The sequence below is a fragment of the Cimex lectularius genome, unplaced genomic scaffold (assembly GCF_000648675.2).
Source record: "Cimex lectularius strain Harlan isolate CLEC.00 unplaced genomic scaffold, Clec_2.1 scaffold27, whole genome shotgun sequence".
Taxonomy (NCBI): domain Eukaryota; kingdom Metazoa; phylum Arthropoda; class Insecta; order Hemiptera; family Cimicidae; genus Cimex; species Cimex lectularius.
Window position 1 is genome coordinate 2,485,677 of NW_019392670.1, and position 13,114 is coordinate 2,498,790.

Genomic DNA, 13,114 nt, shown 5'->3' on the forward strand with positions numbered 1-13,114 from the left:
TGACACCCTGTATAATTACTATTGAAGGGTTGATCTGTTAAAACATTTTTAGTAAATAATGAAACAAGCAATTTGTGCTTTTAGATTATTGTGTTTTACCTTCATGTTTCGTTTAGATTTTCTTTTGTTTAGTCAATGTGAAACACACTCGCTAGGGCTTTTAACGTGTTCGATATTGTGTGAGACGATTTGTTTTTGTTTTCAACCCTATTATTAAAAGGGTTCTTTCCATAATGAAAACATGTATATTATTTTACGGTGGGGGGGGGGGGTATTAGCTGTTTTAAAGCCATTTCGAGCCCCGAGAGAAAAGGCACTAGTCCGTTTATCAAATTAAATCTGTGACAAACGCAATTATTTATCGATTAATTAATGAACGGTTGGAACGGACATCAGCATCCGTTCGCTCACATATTCAACGGAGATAAAATCGAATACGTAATAAAGAAGATTTCGTACCAAAGCTGGTAGAAAAACTGAAGAATACCGTAGAAGATGAGCAGTAAATACTATGATCGATTTCCTCCTGGCTTAAAGCCCAAGGGGTTGTTTTGTATTTGAAGAAACGTCGAACAGGTGGACGGTATGAAAAAAGCGTCAATAAAGGGACCGAAGGGCTTACATGTGTATTGACCGGTTCTAGATTTTTATCATCCCCTAATATTCTTCTATCGAGGTCGGGAAAAAAAACTTTTTGAAGATGTTAAGGTGGTTGCGATTATTTTTCTATTCGGTGTTGGCTTTGGAATTTAAAAATTCATCGCCCAGCGCCTCCCTTTGAGCCCTAACTCGTTAAAATAAAAGTCTCTTTTGATATTTAACCCGACCCAAGCGGCTGCGATAAGCACACACAGGGCTTGACTCCCAAGAAGGGAGTTGGGAACAATAATTAATACTTCAGGCGTCCTTAAAGTTCGTCTCTTTCTCGAATACCTCTTCGCTTTTAGTCTCAAGGGGTTGTATTTATCTATACCCTGGGTAGAAAAAAAATCAGAAAGCATTTTTCCAAAATTTTACAATTAACAAAATCTGATTTTACACAATTATTACACTTTTAATTTATTTTTATCACCGTCTGGGCAAAGATAAAAAAAAATGATAATATCAGTGGCGAGAAACGTTATTATAATGTGACATGCACTGAACTAATTAAGGGATTCGGCATTCTCGGGAAATCTCACCCTTCTTACGCGTATTTTTCGTGAAACAGTTCAGTATGTTATCTGTAATTATGTTACAGCACGCTTCAAATTAAAACGCCTACTCTGATGTAAAGTTGTTTCAACTTTATGATATATGACCTGTAATATGAATAAGAACTGAGGAAGATAAAACAAATACTTAAAGCAATGTATCACATAATACCGCCATATAGAGCACTGATACTTTGATAAAACCAATACTGGCTGACCTAAATGTGATTAGTATATTTAATCAACACAAGGTGCGCTACTGATACATTGGTCAAAACATACTGGTTAACCTAACCATTAATGATGTTTATGGTTTACTGTATTAGTAACGTTTGGTCGACAAGAGGAACGATGATGTTACTTTGATCAAAAAATACTGGCTAACCTGACCGTGATGGATGTTTATTGTTTAATATATTAAAACGTTTGTCAACACGAGGATCGTTGCTGAAAGATCAAAAATTACTGGTTAACCTAACCATGAATAATGATTATGGTTTACTACATTAGTACGTATGGTCGACAATAGGACCGTTGCTGATACTCTGATCAAAAATTACTGGTTAACCTAACCGTGATGAATGTTTATTGTTTAACATATTAATACGTCTCGTCGACATGAGGACCGTTGCTGATACTTTGATCAAAAATTACTGGTTAACCTAACCTTGATGAATGTTTATGGTTTACTATATTAGTACGTTTGGTCGACAAGAGGAGCTCTGCTCATACTTTAATCTAAAAATACTGGCTAACCTAACCGTGATTGATTTATATTGTTTCCTGGATTAATACGTTTAGTCGAACGAGCAGCCATGTTGACTATTTGATCACGGATTTTCAAAATTTTGATATTTTTTGCACAAAAAACCCTTACAAAACGTTTGACATTTAATTCTTGGAAAATTGTGCGATATAATCTGTATGTTTTGAAATTGCTTGGCCGTGATTTTGACGGAATTGGAAGCGGACACGAGCGGTTAATTGGCGAAAAAGAGTAACTTACATCTTTGTTATTAAGAGCGTAGGGCGCTCCTGGGTTGTAATAATTAGCAACTTTAGAAAGTCGAAGGGAGAATAAATATGAGAATAGGAAACTAGCTTGACCGCAGATTCTTCTTTTGCGTCTTCCTGAGTATTTGCACATTTTCTTATAGCGGAAGAAAATGAAAATGCGCTTTATAGTGTGAAAAAGTATCAGAAATTTTTGCTGCCTTTGATTTTACTGTTTTATCCAAGGGTAAATCTTTAATGAATGCATCATTCTATTAACGATGTATCCTAAATAGAAAATTGATGCAGAGGACGACAAACACCGCTGTACATTAATGATGTTCAGCGTGGGTAAGTTAATTGGACAATTCGTGTTAAACGATTCAGACAAAACGAAAACGAGATAAAACGAGGGTTTCTGACAGGCGTCCTAACAACCTCTTTATCGTTGCTAGAGGTCTACGATGTATACCACGGAACGCACATAAAATTCTTATTCGATAGTTAATACTGTTAAAACTGGGCAAGGGGCAGAACATCCGTATGAGTAACAAGGGTGGATTTGGCACGTGTGCCTCTTTTTGAAGCAAACGTCGGTCATCACAAAAGTCATTTAAGCTTTGTAAAAGTTGGCGACGGTTGTTGACACGGTGGATGAAAACACATTTACGCACACCGTTCACTCTTTCAAGTTGGACGGGAAAAAGTTCAAACTTATGTTTGAAAAACTACTAGCTTGTAGATGCTTTTTGTTTTTGTAACCATTCTGGTGCAAAACCGTTTTTGTAACCATCACTGTACATCAACAAAAAGGAGTTACCGATTTCAACTGAAGCCAGGTAATTTACCTTCATGCAAGACATTAATGGGAACACTTTGGATATACGGAGTGGAACTGTGTGGTTCAACTATACCGTCCGACGTTCAGCGCACACAATCCTTCCAACCAAACATCCTCAGACGACATAGGTCCTCAAAATGGCCTCGATATTTGTATTGCTATTAGTCCACACCTAACCCTATCGCCCAAGAGTTCTACACTAAACTAGATGTCCTTCCAAGTAGCCCAAAAAGAAGCATGGAAATACCTACCCATTGAGTGAAACCATTGGCTGGTTCCTGATGTGTCCTAGAAGTGCAGTGATAGCCATTTTATTACCTGATTTGACTGAAATATTTAGCTCATCCAAACCTTCCAATCAGGCCTCAGAAAAATTCTCCCAGTTCTTTACAACGTCACTAAACTCATATCCACAATGACCTCAGTACACGCTCTCTGTATGGAACCAAGGAATGGAACCCATCAATTAACATCGACCTTATTCTGCATGTAATCGGAATCTTCTACGAGTCATATCATCCGAGAGGCACACATTGATACGTGAAAGCCATTGGGTGGCCTAATTTGGCATACGAAAAGGAACTGTGTGCTTCCCCCAAATCATCCAATATCCAGCGCATCCAATCCTGTAATTGTAATTGTAATTACAAATAAACTATTGATTAAAAAAATTAAATCATACGGCGAGTTGGAAATGCCGTGAGTCAATTAAATGTGGACGGCTTGGCAATTAACGGATCGAATCGCCAAATATTGTATTACTGGATAGTCTGACACGCAGGAAGCAAAAAGATAGTTACTTGGCAAACACCCGTCATTTTCACAGCCACCCCGACACTTGGATTGTTTATCCCTTATCTCATGTTTGATAATAGCTTAACTGCGCTATTTAGCCGAGATATACGGCCCAAAGTTACAGTTCAAGACGTCTTGGAAGAGTTTCTAAATTGGATATGACCCCCCCCCCCGAGACAGGATCACGCATGAAATATCAAAGGAAAACTCTGGAGCAATCAGAACCGTCTCGGTGTTTCCCTTTAGAAAACCGTCCCTCGAAAGTGTATTACACTCCGGTATTATTGGAAGGATGATAAATTACACCTAGAACTGGCTTGGCAAAGCAACTAGTACGTATTACGTCCCGAGGTTTGGCCATCCATTAACGTCTCAAAGATTATCAACCCCTTTCCGATTTGATAATATACACCAAGATTTTTCCCAAAATTAAACCAACTTTTCATTTTATATTATAGATTTTTTGACAGATTATTTAAGAAGAAAATCCACGGAAAATCGTCTTCCCACGAAGTTAATTTAGATTATGAGATTTATGTACGGAGAAAACGATAGCAAAATTATGCTGTATCCCCCACAGTGGTTATTCATTGAAAACAGACATTAAATATTCTTGAAAATCGTCAATATTAAAAGAAAATTTAATAAATCGAACTGGAAATGAGCTTAATTAGCAAGACTATCACGAGTCGATAATTTGGATTTTAAAAACCGAAATCTTTTCATCCTCTGCACTACTTGTTTTTACACAGGAGGGCTTAACGTTCAACGACTCGAAATTCCACGTGCTCTGCCGGAATTCGAACCCAGAACCTCTCGAGGGTGGCAAATAAAAGCCGGACATTCCATGGTCATTTTGTTGTTTTAATAGTCTACATAGTCTAAATGTATTTTATTACAATTATACTAAGATTATAAAACCCCAATTTTTTTTTAACGATTAATTATAAAAATGGTAATTTAAATTCTGTGGAAGTGTGTATTAAAAAGAAAATTATTCTAAAAAATACATAAAAGTTCTTGTTTGTTTTACAGAGTATCGGTTAAAAACCCAGGCCCGACGGTAAAAATAACTTGAGAAAAATTACGATTAAACTTTCTCCGGACCGAATGAATAATTCAGACAGAAGCTGTTAGGTAAAGGGCACTGTTAAAACCCCAGGGTAAAAATATAATTAACGTAAAGGGGTTGTAGATACAAGGAGCATATCGAGCAACATAAATGAAAAGGAAACGTCTGAAGATAATCCTGTTTTAATTTATCTTTAAAGTGCGAGTAATGCCAAAATAAAATTAGGATGTATGTAATTGTCACAGATAAGTTAAAACCGATATTTATGGAAATTGTATTGTGATAGTTCGAAAAAGACACCCTTGCCTTTAACCCCTAGGAGCCGAGATTTTTTTAAAGTAATTCACATAATTTGCTTATTGGATTTCTCCATTTGTTGTGCATGTATTTCAAGGTTTTTATAATATATCAGTCAGATTATTATTTTGTTATGTAAGATACAAAAATAAGTGCTCGGCCTATAATAATTTGTGATCAAGCTACTAAACAAAGTTCGTGTAATTTTTTTTAAATTTTATTATATTTTTTTAAACGAGAAACATAGTATACATCTTTATATTCGTTTTCTGAATACGAATTTTTGTGAAAATCAATTTTTTTTTTATTTCGCCTTTCAAGTACTCAGGATTTTTTTTTCGAAAATCACTAAAATGATAACTTTTAAACAACGTGACCGATCTACAGGAAACTTGAAAATTGTTTAGAATCCCATAAACTACACGCAATGGTACGGACCTGGTTTCCGTGAATAAATCAGAACCTGAGAAATAAAATAAAACGTTTCAGAGAGTTTTGTTTTTTCATCCTTCTATGTCTCAATTATAACAATAGAAAACCCTAACATTCTTGATATAGTATGAAAGAGATGTTCAGCTTTCCAACGGTTGTAACTATGTCCAATTTGGATAAAAATCAGATAAGCTATGAATTTTCAAATCGAACAACGGACAACACAAAACAAAAATTACATAAATACCTCTCTCTAGGATTATGGAATTGTGCTGGAGCTAATCTAAGCAAAGTAGATTAAAATATGCTTTTAGCAAGAAACTAAATTTTTTTTTATTATATATTAAATACTATAAGGTATTTAAAGGCCTTATAGGGTTGTTAAAATGCTACCAACTGTTTTTTGTTCAAGCGTACTTTTTTAATCGTCATTGAATTTTCGTAACTTTTTAAATATTTAATAAAATGTAATACAATTCTGCCCTTAACAACTTTCCTACGTATTTAATTTTGAGCACCTAACAAATATAAATTAATGACATATACTGCACCCATAATGACATAAAATCCAAATCTTCTTGGCCTGAAACAAGGAAATATTTCTGTTTCAAACGGTTGTATTAATGTTGAATTTGGTTAAAATTCAGATAAATTATGAATTTGTAAGTGGAAATATCGGACATCAAAGACACAAAAATTGCATTGTCCTTGATCCAGTCCAACCAAAAACCTCTATTTTTTTGTTTCCTTTAAAAATTCATATTTAAAGACTTTATATGGTGGTAAAAACGAATTTCAATTGTTTTCTCCAAACATACGTTTTTTATTTACTTTATCGAACGCATCTATGAATTTTTGTAACTTTTTACATATCTAATCAAATCTAATACAATTCTGCCCTTAACAACTTCCCTACGTAAATACGTTTGATGTAAAAATCAAATGATGTTTAGCACCTATTAAACCTATTATTAATGGCATATAATGCACTTATAATGCATTTGTAACGACATAAAATCTTCTTGGCCTGAAAAAGTAAATATTTCGCTTTTAAACGGTTGTATTAATTCCATTATATTTCGTGGTCCGATTGACCAAATAACTTCTTTCAATTAATTAATCTTTTTTTGTAAGGTATTGGTTGAAATGAAAAAGTTAGTGTCACGAGCGGGGTTCAGGAGCCGCAGGTCGTGGGTTCAAATTCCGCTCGTGACACTAACTTTTTCATATCAACCTTACATAAAATGATTAATTAATTGGAAGGTTGTACTAATGTCGAATTTGGTTAAAATTCATATGAGTTATGAATTTGTAAGTGGAAACACCGGACATGAAAGAAACAAAAATTGCATTGGGCTTGATCCAGTCCAACCAACAAACCCCTATTTTTGATTCCTATAAAATTCGCATTTAAAGACTTTATAGGGTGGTAAATTAATTAGAATTTTTTAACTTTTTAAATATTTAATAAAATTTAATACAATTCTGCCCTTAACAACTTCCGTATGTATTTCATGTTTAGCACCTATTAAACAAAAATTAATTGCATATAATGCATTTGTAACGACATAAAATCTTCTTGGCCTGAAAAATGGAAATATTTCTGTTTCAAACGGTTGTATTAATGTTGAATTTGGTTAAAATTCAGATAAATTATGAATTTGTAAGTGGAAACATCTGTCACCAAACAAACAAAAATTGCATTGGCCTTGATCCTGTCCTGCAAAAAAACCTTTATTTCTGTTTCCTATGAAATTCGCATTTAAAGGCTTTATAGGGTGGTTAAAACGAATTTCAATTGGTTTGTCCAAACGCACTTTTTTATCTACTTTATCGAAAGCGGTTTTGAATGTTTGTAACTTTTGATACATCCGATATAAGAATCTGGAGACAGAAATTTTGATAAACGACCATACAACTCTAGGCCGTCATAGGTATCAAAATTTATTTATATTGCCTAGAAAGAGCAAACTAAGGTATATCAATAGAGAGAAATCATCCCTTTATATTTTATTCATAAAAAAGTTCAAATTAAACAAAAACAAACGCATTTATAATCAGAAGAAAAAAAAACGCCGTCGCGTCAATTTCCAATAAAAAAGGCATAAAAATCATCATGGCTCAAGTAAGGCAAAAGGGGGGAAAAAAAGCAATTTGCGAAATAAACCACCTGGGGGCGAGAGGGCCGCCCGCGAGGGATGCCGCCGGCCCGTGGAACCGCGTGCGCTTGATAACTCTTATCTGCCTCGACTTCGCTACCTATTGTATAATTCTCAACCATTCTGGCATTTCGCCCTTTTTTTTATTCTCTTTCCTATCCGCACCATAAAATGTTTATCTCTAAGTTACAATAATAAAAACCACGGGAACGATAAACTACCCGAAGGCAGTCTTTAATAAATACATCAACTTTAAATATACATCCATTAATAAATATTGAAAAAAATCATAGAAATTTATTATTTACATATAAAACGCTGTCCTGCGATAGTATGTGCATGATGTACCGAGTCAATAAATACATCACAAGCATGGGAAAAATAATAATACAAATAAAAAATAAAAAGTATAAAATAAATTTAAAAAAACGTACGTTTAAATGATGATTCCTGTTTGACGGGAGCGGATGAGAATGCGGTTGGGATGAAGAACGGGCCTGGACTGACTTTGTCGAGGGCGCCGTCGAGAGCCGTTTGAGGAAGCGGCACGGCTCGGGCAACGCCGCCACCCAGAGCGCCACCGAGCCGCCCCTCCACCGCCCCCGCTCGCCGCCCTTCATTTTTCCTTTTTCCCTGCCAATTAATCAAATACGGAAAATTACGGATAATCCTTTTTCCATTTTTCTGTCTCGAAAGGTAGAGCTGTTGAATGGAGAAGTGCTTTCTGTTCGGGCCACTTGGTCGTTTTTAAATTCAACCCTCGCCCCAGGGGGTGAGCAACCTCGGTCGATTTTTCTAAAAATCTCCCGATAAAACATCTCAACCTAATTGATTCGGCTAGAAGAATCTCTATTATTCCCTTCACTATAAAAATAATCATTTTTTTATAAACGAACAGTTAGCCCTTTACAATATTATATTTATGCATGTATTATTTATTTAAAGTTTAGAGAATTTATAGGAGAGAGTGAGAGAGAAGTAGACTGAATGAGAAAGAGACCGAGAGAGAAAGAAAGAGAAAGAGCACAAAAGAGAGTGAGAGAGGGAGAGATAGGGTGTGTAAAAGAGAGAAAAAAAGAAGAAAAAGAGAGAGAGAAAAAGAGAAGAAGAGTAAGACAAAAAGAAACAGAGACATAGCGAAAAAGTGAGAGAGAGAGAGAGAGAGAGAGAGAAAGAGAGAGAAAGGAAAGGATAAGAAAGACAGAGAGTGCGAGTTTGCAAGAGAAAAAATATAGAAAGAGGGAGAGAAGAAAAAATAGAATGAGAATAAGATAGAGAGAAAGAGTGAGAAAGAGAGAGATTTAAAAAGGAATAAGAAAGAAGAGAAAGAGTGAGTGAGAAAGTAAAGAATGAATAGGAAAGTTACAAATCGAGGAAGAGAGAGAGAGTGAGCAAGAGAAAGAGAAACAGTAGTAGAAAGAGAAAAGAGTGAGAATGAGACTAAGACAATGAGAGAAAAAGTTAGAAAGAATGATATATAAAAAGGGAATAAAAAGGGAGCAAATGAGTGAGTGATAATGCAGGAGAGTGAATGAGAAAAATACAGAGAGAGGGAAAGAGAGAGAGAAAGATAGAGTGAGAGAGAGAGAGACAGACAGACAGAGATAGCGAAGTAAAAATAAAGAGAAGAAAAGAATGAGAAAAAGAGAAAAAATGAAAAGGAGTGAGAAACATAAAGACATAAAAAGGGAATAAGAAATGAAAGGTTGTGTGAATGCGAAAGAAAGAGAGTGAACGAGAAAGATACGGAGAGAGAAAGAGTAGCGAGAGAGGTAGAGAGAGAGAGAGAGAGGGTGTGAGGGAGGGAGAGAGAGATAGAGAGAGAGAGTGCAAAAAAAAAAGAGAAGGAGAGTAAGAGAAAGAGGGAAAGAGTGGGGAAAGGGTTGAAAAGAGAGAGATGTAAAAAGGGAATAAGAAAGGAGAGAATAAATGAGTGTGAAAGAAACAGAGAGAGGAACACAGAGAGAGAGTGAGAGAGGGGAAGAAAGAGAGAGAAAGCGTGTGAGAAAGACAAAGAGTAAGAATAAGAGAATGTATCATACCATCTCTTATGTTTTTAATGCTTTAAAGAAAAGGTTAATTTGAAATTTAAAAATGTTAATTTGAAATTAAAAAAGGTTAATTAGACGGGAAACTGGTTAATTTGACCAAAAAATCGTACCTTACGCAACACAACAGACTTTCAAAATATTTTGTCCGTAAGTCTCGCTCCACTCTTGGGCATTTATTTTGCAGGAATTGCCCATCAATAATAAATTTGAGTTACGTAAAACAAGAAAGAGATATACAATTTTTTTTCCTGTAGAAACATAAGGTCAAATACTTCTCACAAGATACCAGGATACTACTGAATAATGGATTATATAAAGAATTAATACATCTTAATAATCTTAATATCTTGTTAATATATCTATCTGAAATTTACATTTCTCGAGGATATCCTCCCTATCACTCTTAGGAATAACAGGATTGACAAAATATGACACAGGCTTCGAACCCAATTAGTCCAAGATATTTTGCAATTTCGGTCACGACCCATCTGGTGCTTTTCTGGCTAAGGAAAAATCTATCCACATAAAATTGTAATTAAATGAACGTTTGGTAAAGGGCAGTTTCTCATTTTTAGAATCCTAATCCACCAATTAAGTGTCCTGTTCATTATGAGAACACTTGGTGAAAAATAAGGTCAAAGTAAAAGAAAAAAAGATGAAGTGAAACGTAAAAAAATTGAAGAAGGAAGCCGTTTTTAACGTTAATAAAGACAAGTCTCTAAAACAAAATAAAGTCCGGACCATCGTTAATTAATTAATCAAAAAGTTTAAATAAAGCGCAGTGCTTAAGGAGCGATTTTTTGCCGGCAAACGCGCTGAATAGCAACAGTTGAGAGGAACCGGTGCTAGACGAACGCCTTGCCATATTAAATGTCTTACTTTCCACTCCCCCTCCACCAGCGAACATAATATAGCATCATAATAACATAATATTTTGCAAACAAAAGCCAGACCTGGTGAGCTCAACCGATTCGTCATCTTAAACTGACTTAGCACTTCAGAAAATAAGTTGGTGAATTTTTAAAAAATCACCAATGAAAGTCGTTGAATTTTTTTTAAAGCCAAAAAGTAATAAATAGATGACAATATTTTTTAATGTTTAAACGTGTCAGCCAGGCGGCCACGTTTAAAAAATAGTAGTAGGTAGTAAGTAAATCTCCTGCTTATTTATAAATGTGTCTTTTTCAAATTTTAGCAGTGCAGCTGATATGAAAACGAAGAGTTTAAAAAAATTTACATTTTAATTTTTTAGGTTAGGAACAGGCTAGGTTATATAAGTAGGGATAAAGTTAAAATTATCAACGAGGTAGTTAAGGTAGATAGCGTTAAGTTTTATCTATCGTAGTAGCGTTAACGTTAGGGTTAGGGACAAGTTAGGTTAGGTAGGGTTAAGTTTAGAGTTAAAGAAGAGTATACTTTTTTATTTCTTTTAATCTCAGCATGCTCCACATTATTGTGTTACATGTCATTAGCATAAGATGTTTATTAATACAAATAGTTAATACAAAAAAAGAGAATCATTTGCAACATTAATAAGCAATCAAGTCCTAAAAAGACGAACACCACAACCTCAACAAGGCGAATTTCTATTTGATTTCTTGAATATTCTTCTGTTTCCCTGTAATTTTCAACTGATGGCTTCTCCGTAGATCACAATAATTTCATCCTCCATTACACGAAATTCCTCCAGTTATGCCTCATATGTTAAGTACGTACCTTAATGGTTATGAAGTAGAATGAATAATTGTAAAAGTTAGGGAGGAGTTAAAATCAATTAATTCCTGGGACTCTGAACATAAGCTTAATTTGAACAAAGAAAAGACCCAAGGCTATTGTGCCTGGATCCAGTGCTTTACATTTACTTTCTGTCCTCTGAAAACTCGGGATTGTACATGATCAGTCCTCGAAGCAGCCATGCTTCATGATTTCCCTGCTTTTCCATCCTCCATCAGTTCGCTCGAGACAGCTACCTTCGCTTAGTACCCAGAAACTCTTTCTTTCCTCCATAATTCTCCCCCGCTTTGGTTACGGATGTCATGTACTCACTGGTGAGCTTGAAAATAAGTTTAAACGTCTAATGAATCGCTTTCGGCTTCTCAAGGACATATCATATGACTGACTGTACTCTGACTTGAGGTGGTTATACCCTTCCTTCCGCAAGCTTCCTTGGCTTATTCTTCTATCAAATGATATCTTACCTTCTGATCTCTTTCCCCATAAACAAAAACCTAATACAATCAGTCGTTCCATCCTCACCCGTGTCTCCAACATATGGAAATCTCTTCCTCGTTCAATCCGCTGGGACTCATCCCTTTCCACTTTTAAATTCTCTTTGAAAATCTTTGATCATCCTCTTGTCCTTACGACTTGGCACCGATGATTTTTAATTGGCCCTTTAGTTTCGTAACTGGAGTCTTTGTATAGCCTTATCAGGCTTAAATCTCTGTAAGAGATTGGAATTTTTATATAAGTTTTCAATGAGGCTGTAAGACTCAGATTAAAGTTTATGTTTTAATTTCAGTTTTTCAGCCTAACTTGCTTTAAGATAAAAATCGTGTACCTTATTGCTGTGGTGTGAACCTGTCCTCAGAGTTAGGGTTAGTTTAGGTAGGGTTCAGGTTATGGTTAGGCTAAGTTAATCCATTTAGTTATGAGCATTAGTTGGATTAAGGTTATGTTAAGTAGGGTAGGATCGGGCTAGATTCGGTTAGGTAAGGTTAAGGTTAGGAATGTGTGAGGTTACGTGAGGTAGTATTAGGTAAGCGCGAGTTTTCCAAGTTTTCTATTCGTTTTATTCCATTACAGATTAAATAAAAGTAACATTATTATTCTAAATACTTAGATCTCTTGATTTTTATTTACAAGTTGGCGCCGAAGAATTTTAAATGCCACTTTAAATTTAATCTCCATAGTTGAGTATTTTCGCATTATTTGTATATATTTTTGTAAAAGGACGTCTTTTATCTGGCTTGCATCTCTGTAAATACGTGGTATTTATTACAATTATTACATAATTTAGATAAAAATCGGGCACTTCTACCTTGTACCGCTGGTGTGAACCTGGCCTAAAGGTTAAGGTTATGTTTAGGCTTAAGTAATCCATTTTTAAGTATCTTTTATGTTCAGAGTTCTCAGCTTCGAATACTGACTTAGAAAAAGATGGAGTTAAAAAGTATACCTCAAGGTACTTGTTTAGCGTGCACATTCCTAACCTTAACCTTACCTAACCGAATCTAGCCCGATCCTACCCTACTTAACATAACCTTAATCCAACTAATGCT

General features: G+C 35.1%; 1 protein-coding gene across 1 annotated transcript in view; it reads right to left on the minus strand.

Annotated features, from left to right (window-relative positions):
• Positions 1-8,309, minus strand: part of LOC106667217 (protein tincar) — a 141,555-nt gene extending 133,246 nt beyond the window's left edge. Inside the window, exon 1 of the mRNA XM_014395038.2 lies at positions 8,217-8,309. The gene's annotated coding sequence lies outside the window, so the exon portion shown is untranslated. The remainder of the gene's footprint in view (positions 1-8,216) is intronic.
• Between the last annotated feature and the right edge of the window lie 4,805 nt (positions 8,310-13,114).